Source organism: Triticum aestivum, chromosome 4D (assembly GCF_018294505.1).
Source record: "Triticum aestivum cultivar Chinese Spring chromosome 4D, IWGSC CS RefSeq v2.1, whole genome shotgun sequence".
NCBI lineage: Eukaryota > Viridiplantae > Streptophyta > Magnoliopsida > Poales > Poaceae > Triticum > Triticum aestivum.
Genome location: NC_057805.1, coordinates 314082158 through 314092553, shown reverse-complemented (window position 1 = coordinate 314092553; position 10396 = coordinate 314082158).

Genomic DNA, 10396 nt, shown 5'->3' with positions numbered 1-10396 from the left:
GTAATTTTTTACTACCGCTCTTGGAGCGGTACTACCGCTTGGAGCGGTACTACCGCGGCTACTTCCGCTCCAGACCAAAAACTCGTCTTAAGTCCAACGGTGGTAGGCACGGATGTATTTTTTTAGTACCGCTCGCAAGCAGTAGTACCGCTACCCTTTGAGGTAGAACTGCTACCTCTAGCGGTAGTACCGTGAGGAGCGGTAGTATCGCTCCGTGCGGGCTGTGAGCATAACGGTTGAATTTTTTCCCACCTATAAAAGGGGTTCTTCTTCCCCAATGAACCTTATCCTTTGAGCTCATGTTCTTCCCCCATTGTTGACATTCTTCGAGCTTGCTATCTCTCAATCCCTCCATGGATTCTTTCTAGTTTTGGGGGGGGGGAAGAGAGAGGAGATCTAGATCTACATTTCCACCAATCACTTTCTCCTCTAAGTGAGGGGAACCCCTTGGATCTAGATCTTGGAGTTCTTCGTGTTCTCTTGTTCGTTCTTCCTCTCATTTTCCTCCCTAGCATTAGTTGCTTTGGTGGGATTTGGGAGAGAAGGACTTGGGAACCCTGTGTGCCCTTTCCATTGCATTTGGTGCATCGGTTTGAGTTCTCCACGGTGATACGTGGAAGTTACAAGTTGAGAAGCTTATTACTCTTGGGTGCTTGGTACCCTTGAGCTTGTTCATCTTGGGTGCCTTGGTGCCCTAGACGGTTGGTGGTGTTTAGAGCTCAATCATTGTGGTGTAAAGCTCGGGCAAGCGTCGGGGTCTCCAATTAGGTTGTGTAGATCGCCCCGAGCAATTTGACGGGTTCCGGTGACCGCCCCCAAGGGTTGCCAAAGTGTACGGGTTCGATGACCGCCCCCAAGGGTTGCCATTTGTATGGGTTCAGTGACCGCCCTCAAGGGTCCCTTAGTGGAATCATGGCATCTTGAATTGTGGGAGGGCGTGAGGAGATTACGGTGGCCCTAGTGGCTTCTTGGGGAGCATTGTGCCTCCACACCTCTCCGAACGGAGATTAGCATCCGCAAGGGTGTGAACTTCGGGATACATTGTCGTCTCCGCGTGTCTCGATTATCTCTTACCCGAGCCCTTTACTTATGCACTTTACTTTGTGATAGCCATATTATTTCTTGTCATATATCTTGCTATCACTTAGTTTTTATCTTGCTTAGCATAAGTTGTTGGTGCACATAGGTGAGCTTAGTTGTTGTAGGTTTTGACCTTGACAAATTAACCGCTAGGTTTATTCCGCATTTGTTCAAGCCTAAACCGTAATTATTTTAAAGCGCCTATTCACCCTCCTCTAGGCGACATCCTCGATCTTTCAACGAGGAGTCTCGAAATGGTCGAGAGGTATTGATATATTGGACGATAGTATTCGGACACCGGAATGGTTTCAGAGTGTTTCAGGTATTTATCGGAGTACCGAGGGGTTACCGGAACCCCCCGGGGAAAGTAATGGGCCTCATGGGCCATAGGGGAGAGAGAGGGCAGCCCACAAGGGGGTGGTGCGCCCCCCATGGGGAGTCCAAATTGGACAAGGGGAGGGGGCGCGACCCCCCTTTCCTTCTCCCTCTCCCTCTCCTTCCCCCTTTCCCCCTCCGAAAGAAGGAAGGGGGGCGAATAGGACTAGGAGTCCAAGTGGGATTCCTCCCCACTTGGCGCGCTCTAGGCCGGCCTCCTCCCCTCTCCCTCCTTTATATACGGGGGCAGGGGGCACCTCTAAGGACATCAATTGTTTCTTAGCCGTATGCGGTGCCCCCTCCACCGTTTACTCCTCCGGTCATATTGTCGTAGTGCTTAGGCGAAGCCCTGCGCGGATCACATCACTATCACCGTCACCACGCCATCGTGCTAACGAAACTCTCCCTCAACACTTTGCTGGATCAAGAGTTCGAGGGACGTCATCGAGCTGAACATGTGCAGAACTCAGAGGTGCCGTACGTTCGGTGCTTGATCGGTTGAATTGAGAAGACGTTCGACTACATCAACCGCGTTAAGCTAACGCTTCCGCTTCGGTCTACGAGGGTACGTGGACACACTCTCCCCCTCTCGTTGCTATGCATCTCCTGGATAGATCTTGCGTGGGCGTAGGAAAATTATTGTAATTGCATGCTACGTGTGGAATCCGAGCCAGGTCTATGCGTACATGATATGCACAAGTAGAACACAAAGAGTTGTGGGCGATCATAGTCATACTTCTTACCACCAACGTCTTATTTTAATTCGGCGGTATTGTTGGATGAAGCGGCCCGGACTAACCTTACATGACCACGTTCATGAGACCGGTTCCACCGACAGACATGCAACTTGTTTTGCATAAAGGTGGCTGGCGAGTGTCTATTTCTCCAACTTTAGTTGAACCGACTTTGACTATGGTCGGTCCTTGATGAAGGTTAAAATAGCAAACTTGCCGAAACATCGTTGTGGTTTTGATGCATAGGTAAGAATGGTTCTTACTAGAAGCCCGTAGCAGCCACGTAAAACTTGCAACAACAAAGTAGAGGACGTCTAACTTGTTTTTGCAGGGCATGTTATGATGTGATATGGTCAAGACATGATGTGATATACATTATTGTATGAGATGATCATGTTCTGTAAAATTTATCGGCAACTGGCAGGAGCCTTATGGTTGTCGCTTTATTGTATGAAATGCAATCGCCATGTAATTGCTTTACTTTATCACTATGCGTTAGCGATAGTTGTAGAAGCAATAGTTGGCGAGACGACAACGACGCTACGATGGAGATCAAGGTTTCAAGCGGTGACGATGGAGATCGTGACAGTGCTTTGGAGATGGAGATCAAAGGCACAAGATGATCATGGTCATATCATGTCACATATTTTGATTGCATGTGATGTTTATCTTTTATGCATCCTATTTTGCTTAGTACGGCGGTAGCATTATAAGATGATCCCTCACTAAAATTTCAAGGTATAAGTGTTCTCCCTGAGTATGCACCGTTGTGACAGTTCGTCGTGTCGAGACACCACGTGATGATCGGGTGTGATAAGCTCTACGCTCACATACAACGGATGCAAGACAATTTTGCACGTGCGGAATACTCGGGTTAAACTTGACGAGCCTAGCATGTACAGACATGGCCTCGGAACACTGAGACCGAAAGGTCGAACATGAATCATATAGTAGATATGATCAACATAGAGATGTTCACCATTGAAAACTACTCCATCTCACGTGATGATCGGACATGGTTTAGTTGATATGGATCACGTGATCATTTTGATGACTCGAGGGATGTCTATCTAAGTGGGAGTTCTTAAGTAATATGATTAATTGAACTTAAATTTATCATGAACTTAGTACTGATAGTTTTTGCATATCTATGTTGTAGATCAATGTCCCGTGCTACAGTTCCCTTGAATTTTAATGTGTTCCTAGAGAAAGCTAAGTTGAAATATGATGGTTGCAATGATGCGGACTTGGTCCATGATCTGAGGATTATCCTCATTGCTGCACAAAAGAATTATGTCCTTGATGCACCGCTATGTGACAGACCTGTTGCAGGAGCAGATGCAGACGTTATGAACATTTGGCAAGCTCGATATGATGACTACTTGATAGTTTAGTGCGCCATGCTTGACGGCTTAGAACCGGTACTTCAAAAACGTTTTGAACGCCACAGAGCATATGAGATGTTCCAAGAGCTAAAATTGGTATTTCAGATTCATGCCCGTGTCGAGAGGTATGAGACCTCTGACAAGTACTTTGCCTACAAGATGGAGGAGAATAGCTCAGCCAGTGAGCATGTACTCAGAATGTCTGGGTACTACAATCGCTTGATTCAAGTGGGAGTTAATCTTCCAGATAAGATGGTGATTGACAGAGTTCTCTAGTTACTATCACCAAGCTACTAGAACTTCGTGATGAACTATAATATGCAAGGGATGACGAAAACGATTTCCAAGCTCTTCGCGATGCTGAAATCGGTGAAGGTAGAAATCAAGAAAAAGCATCAAGTGTTGATGGTTGAGAAGACCACTAGTTTTAAGTAAAAGGCAAGGGAAAGAAAGGGAACTTCAAGAAGAATGGCAAGCAAGTTGCCACTCCCATGAAAAAGCCCAAAGCTAGACCCAAGCCTGAAACTGAGTGCTTCTACCGCAAAGGAAATGGTCACTGGAACCGGAACTGCCCCAAATACTTGGCGGATAAGAAGGATGGCAAAGTGAACAAAAGGTATATAGGATATACATGTTATTTATGTGTAATTTACTAGTGTTCATAGCAACCCCTGGGTATTTGATACCGGATAAGTTGCTGAGATTAGTAACTCAAAACAGGAGTTGCAGAATGAACAGGGATTAGTTAAGAGCGAAGTGACGATGTGTGTTGGAAGTGATTCCAAGGTTGATACGATCATCATCGCACACTGCCTCTACCTTTGGGATTAGTGTTGAACCTAAAATAAATGTTATTTGGTGTTTGCGTTAAGCATGAATATGATTAGATCGTGTTTATTGCAATACGGTTATTCATTTAAGTCAGAGAATAATTGTTGTTCTATTTACATGAATAAAACCTTCTGTGATCATATACCCAAGGTGAATGGTTTATTGAATCTCGATCGTAGTGATACACATATTTATTATATTGATGCCAAAAGATGCAAAATTGATAATGATAGTGCAACATATTTATGGCACTGCCGTTTAGGGCATATTGGTGTAAAGCGCATGAAGAAACTCTATGCAGATGGACTTTTGGAATCACTTGATTATGAATCATTTGATACTTGCGAACCATGCGTCATAGGCAAGATGACTAAAACTCCGTTCTCCGGAACAATGGAGCGAGCTAATGACTTATTGGAAATAATACATACCGATGTATGCGGTCCGATGAGTGTTGAAGCTCACGGCGGGTATCGTTATTTTGTGACCTTCACAGATGATTTGAGAAGATATGGTATATCTACTTGATGAAACATATGTCTGAAACATTTGAAAAGTTCAAAGAATTTCAGAGTGAAGTGGAGAATCATTGTAACAAGAAAATAAAGTTTCTACGATCTGATCGCGGAGGCGAATATTTGAGTTACGAGTTTTTCCTTCATTTAAAACAATGTGGAATATTTCACAACTCATGCCACCTGGAACATCATAGCGTAATGGTGTGTCCGAACGGCGTAACTGTACTTTATTAGATATGGTGCGATCTATGATGTCTCTTACCGATTTACCACTATCGTTTTGGGGTTATGCATTAGAGACAGCTGCATTCACGTTAAATAGGGCACCGTCTAAATCCGTTCAGACGACACCGTATGAACTATGGTTTGGCAAGAAACCTAAGTTGTCGTTTCTTAAAGTTTGGGGTTGTGATACTTATGTAAAAAAGCTTCAGCCTGATAAGCTCGAACCCAAATCGGAGAAGTGCGTCTTCATAGGACACCCAAAAGAAACTGTTGGGTACACCTTCTATCACAGATCCGAAGGCAAGATATTTGTTGCTAAGAATGGATCCTTTCTAGAGAAGGAGTTTCTCTCGAAAGAAGTGAGTGGGAGAAAGGTATAACTTGATGAGGTAATTGTACCTTCTCTTGAATTCGAAAGTAGTTCATCACAAAAAATTGTTCCCGTGATGCCTACAACAATTAGCTAATGATGATGATCATGAAACTTCAGATCAAGTTACTAAAGAACCTCGTAGGTCAACCAGGGTACGTTCCGCACCAGAGTGGTACGGTAATCCTGTTCTGGAAGTCATGTTACTAGACCATGACGAACCTACGAACTATGAGGAAGTGATGATGAGCCCAGATTTTATTGCGAAATGGCTTGAGGCCATGAAATCTGAGAAGGGATCCATGTATGAGAACGAAGTATGGACTTTGGTTGACTTGCCCGATGATCGGCAAGCCATAGAGAATAAATAGATCTTCAAGAAGACTGACGTTGATGGTAATGTTACTGTCTACAAAGCTGGACTTGTTGCGAAAGGTTTTCGACAAGTTCAAGGAGTTGACTACGATGAGACCTTCTCACCCGTAGATATGCTTAAGTCTGTCCGAATCATGGTAGCAATTGCCACATTTTACTATTTTGAAATTTGGCAAATGGACGTCAAAACTGTTGGAAATATGCCCTAGAGGCAATAATAAATTGTTTATTATTATATTTCCTTGTTCATGATAATCGTTTATTATCCATGCTAGAATTGTATTGATAGGAAACTCAGATACATGTGTGGATACATAGACAACACCATGTCCCTAGTAAGCCTCTAGTTGACTAGCTCGTTGATCAATAGATGGTTACGGTTTCCTGACCATGGACATTGGATGTCGTTGATAACGGGATCACATCATTAGGGGAATGATGTGATGGACAAGACCCAATCCTAAGCCTAGCACAAGATCGTGTACTTCGTTTGCTCAGAGCTTTTCTAATGTCAAGTATCATTTCCTTAGACCATGAGATTGTGCAACTCCCGGATACCGTAGGAATGCTTTGGGTGTGCCAAACGTCACAACGTAACTGGGTGGCTATAAAGGTGCACTACGGGTATCTCCGAAAGTGTCTGTTGGGTTGGCACGAATCGAGACTGGGATTTGTCACTCCGTGTAAACGGAGAGGTATCTCTGGGCCCACTCGGTAGGACATCATCATAATGTGCACAATGTGACCAAGGAGTTGATCACGGGATGATGTGAGTTACGGAACGAGTAAAGAGACTTGCCGGTAACGAGATTGAACAAGGTATCGGGATACCGACGATCGAATCTCGGGCAAGTAACATACCGATAGACAAAGGGAATTGTATACGGGATTGATTGAATCCCCGACATCGTGGTTCATCCGATGAGATCATCGTGGAACATGTGGGAGCCAACATGGGTATCCAGATCCCGCTGTTGGTTATTGACCGGAGAACGTCTCGGTCATGTCTGCATGGTTCCCGAACCTGTAGGGTCTACACGCTTAAGGTTCGATGACGCTAGGGTTATAGGGAAAGTATGTACGTGGTTACCGAATGTTGTTCGGAGTCCCGGATGAGATCCCAGACGTCACGAGGAGTTCCGGAATGGTCCAGAGGTAAAGATTTATATATGGGAAGTCCTGTTTTGGTCACCGGAAAAGTTTCGGGTGAAATCGGTAATGTACCGGGACCACCGGGAGGGTCCCGGGGGTCCACCAAGTGGGGCCACCAGCCCCAGAAGGCTGCGTGGGCCAAGTGTGGGAGGGGACCAGCCCCAGGTGGGCTGGTGCGCCCCCCCACCAAGGCCCAAGGCGCATGGGAGAGTGGGAGGGGGCAAACCCTAGGTCCAGATGGGCCTTAGGGCCCATCTAGTGGGGCGCCCCCCCTCTCCTCCCCTTAGCATAATGTTTGTTAAGTTTTATTGATATTGCTTTCTTTATGACTTATACATATTCCTTTGACTATGAGATTATGCAACTCTCGAATACCGGAGGAATACCTTGTGTGCTATCAAACGTCACAATGTAACTGGGTGATCATAAAGATGCTCTACAGGTATCTCCAAAGGTGTTTGTTGGGTTGGCATAGATCGAGATTAGGATTTGTCACTCCAAGTATCGGAGAGGTATCTCTGGGCCCTGTCGGTAATGCACATCATGTTAAGCCTTGCAAGTAATGTGACTAATGAGTTAGTTGCGGGATGATGCATTACGGAACGAGTAAAGAGACTTGCCGGTAACGAGATTGAACTAGGTATAAAGATACCGACGATCGAATCTCGGGCAAGTAACATACCGATGACAAAGGGAATGACGTATGTTGTCATTACAGTTTGACCGATAAAGATCTTCGTAGAATATGTAGGAACCAATATGAGTATCCAGGTTCCGTAGTTGGTTATTGATCGAAGATGTGTCTCGGTCATGTCTACATAGTTCTCGAACCCGTAGGGTCCGCATGCTTAACGTTCGATGACGATTTGTATTATGAGTGATGTGTTTTGGTGAACGGAGATGGTTCAGAGTCTCGGATGAGATCATGGACATGACGAGGAGTCTCGAAATGATCTAGAGGTAAAGATTGATATATTGGACGATAGTATTCGGACACCGGAATGGTTTCGGAGTGTTTCGGGTATTTATCGGAGTACCGAGGGGTTAACGGAACCCCCCGGGGAAAGTAATGGGCCTCATGGGCCATAGGGGAGAGAGAGGGCAGCCCACAAAGGAGTGGCGCCCCCCCATGGGGAGTCCGAATTGGACAAGGTGAGGGGGCGCGACCCCCCTTTCCTTCTCCCTCTCCCTCTCCTTCCCCCTTTCCCCCTCCAAAAGAAGGAAGGGGGGCGAATAGGACTAGGAGTCCAAGTGGGATTCCTCCCCACTTGGCACACCCTAGGCCGGCCTCCTCCCCTCTCCCTCCTTTATATACGGGGGCAGGGGGCAGCTCTAAAGACATCATTTGTTTCTTAGCCGTGTGCGGTGCCTCCCTTCATCGTTTACTCCTCCGGTCATATTGTCGTAGTGCTTAGGCGAAGCACTGCGCCGATCACATCACCATCACCGTCACCACGCTGTCATGCTGACGAAACTCTCCCTCAACCCTTTGCTGGATCAAGATTTCGAGGGACGTCATCGAGTTGAACGTGTGCAGAACTTGGAGGTGCCGTACGTTTGGTGCTTGATCGGTTGAATCGAGAAGGCATTCGGCTACATCAACCGCGTTAAGCTAACGCTTCCGCTTTCGGTCTACGAGGGTACGTGGACACACTCTCCCCTCCCGTTGCTATGCATCTTTTAGATAGATCTTGCGTGGGCGTAGGAAATTTTTTGTAATTGCATGCTACGTTCCCCAACTACACCGCCCTCCCCGTCACCGTCGCCCTCGCCAGTGCATTCGTCGGCGGCCTCGCCGGCCGCCTCGCTAGCTGACTCACCGGCGCCCTCCCGGGCTGCCTCGGGCGCGGCTCCTTCGCCGGCCGCCTCGCCGGCCTCGGCCGTCCCGGAGTTGCTGTCTTGCCCCCTCACTCGGGTCCGAGCCGGCGTTCACCGCCCGAGCCTGCGGTACTCCAGCAATGAGTATCTCCTCACTACCTCCACCACAGAGTCGTCCCCGATTCCTGCGTCTGCCAGAGTAGCCCTACGTGATCCTCACTGGCTTGCTGCGATGCAGAAAGAGTTTGACGCTCTTCTGCGGAACCGTACCTGGACACTGGTTCCCAGGCCTCCTCGCGCCAACGTCATCAACGGCAAGTGGTTTTTTTTGTCATAAGACCCACTCGGATTGCACACTTGAGCGCTACAAGGCTCGCTGGGTGGTCTGTGGGTTTCGGCAGCGTGCTAGCGTTGACTTCACTGAGACATTTGCACCGGTTGTCAAACCGGAACGATCCGCACCGTCCTTCAGCTGGCGGTCTCCCGTGGCTGGCCGGTTAATCAGATGGATGTCTCCAATGCCTTCCTTCATGGCCAACTTGAGGAGCAGGTTTACTGTGAGTAGCCCACCGATTTCGTCGACGCCTCTCATAATGGCCATGTGTGCTTGCTGTCCCGGTCTCTCTATGGTCTCAAGCAAGCACCTCACGCCTGGTACCAGCGTATCGTCGGTTTTCTTCAGACACTTGGTTTCTGCGTCACCCGCTCGGATGCCTCGTTGTTTGTCTATCACCGCGGCGACACGACGGCTTATTTGCTGCTCTACATCGACGACATCATCCTGACGGCCTCCTCCGCAACCCTTATTCAGCAGATCACTCTACGGCTTTGTGACGAGTTTGCCATCAAGGATTTGGGCGCTCTCCATTATTTCCTTGGCATTGAGGTTGTTCGGCGACCCGACGGCTTCTTTCTTCATCAACATAAGTATGTGCATGAGCTAGTTGAGCGTGCTGGCATGCTCAACTGTCATCCTGTTGCTACTCCTGTTGACACGAAGGCCAAGGTTTCTGCTCTCGAGGGCTCGCCCGCGTCGGATGCTCCATTCTACCGGTCCATCGTCGGTGTTCTCTAGTATCTGACACTCATCCGACCAGATCTACAGTACGCTGTTCAGCAAGTGTGTCTCCATAGGCACGCCCCTCGTGACTCCCATTGGACACTCGTGAAACGGATTCTCCGATATATCCATGTCACGATGTCTCTTGGACTCACTCTCACGGCGTCCACCTCTATGGATATGGTGGCTTATTCCGATGCTAATTGGGTTGGCTGCCCTGGCACACGTCGCTCCACTTCTGGCTACTGCGTCTACCTCGGTCCCTCCCTCGTCTCGTGGTCGCCCAAGCGACAACCATAGTTCCGCGCTCCAGCGCGGAGGCCGAGTACCGAGCAGTGGCTAACGCAGTCGCCGAGTGCACCTGGCTACGGCAGCTACTTCAGGAGTTGCATCATGATGTCTCCCAGGCCACGGTTGTCTACTGCGACAACGTCTCTGCGGTGTATCTTTCCACCAATCCCGTTCATCATCGC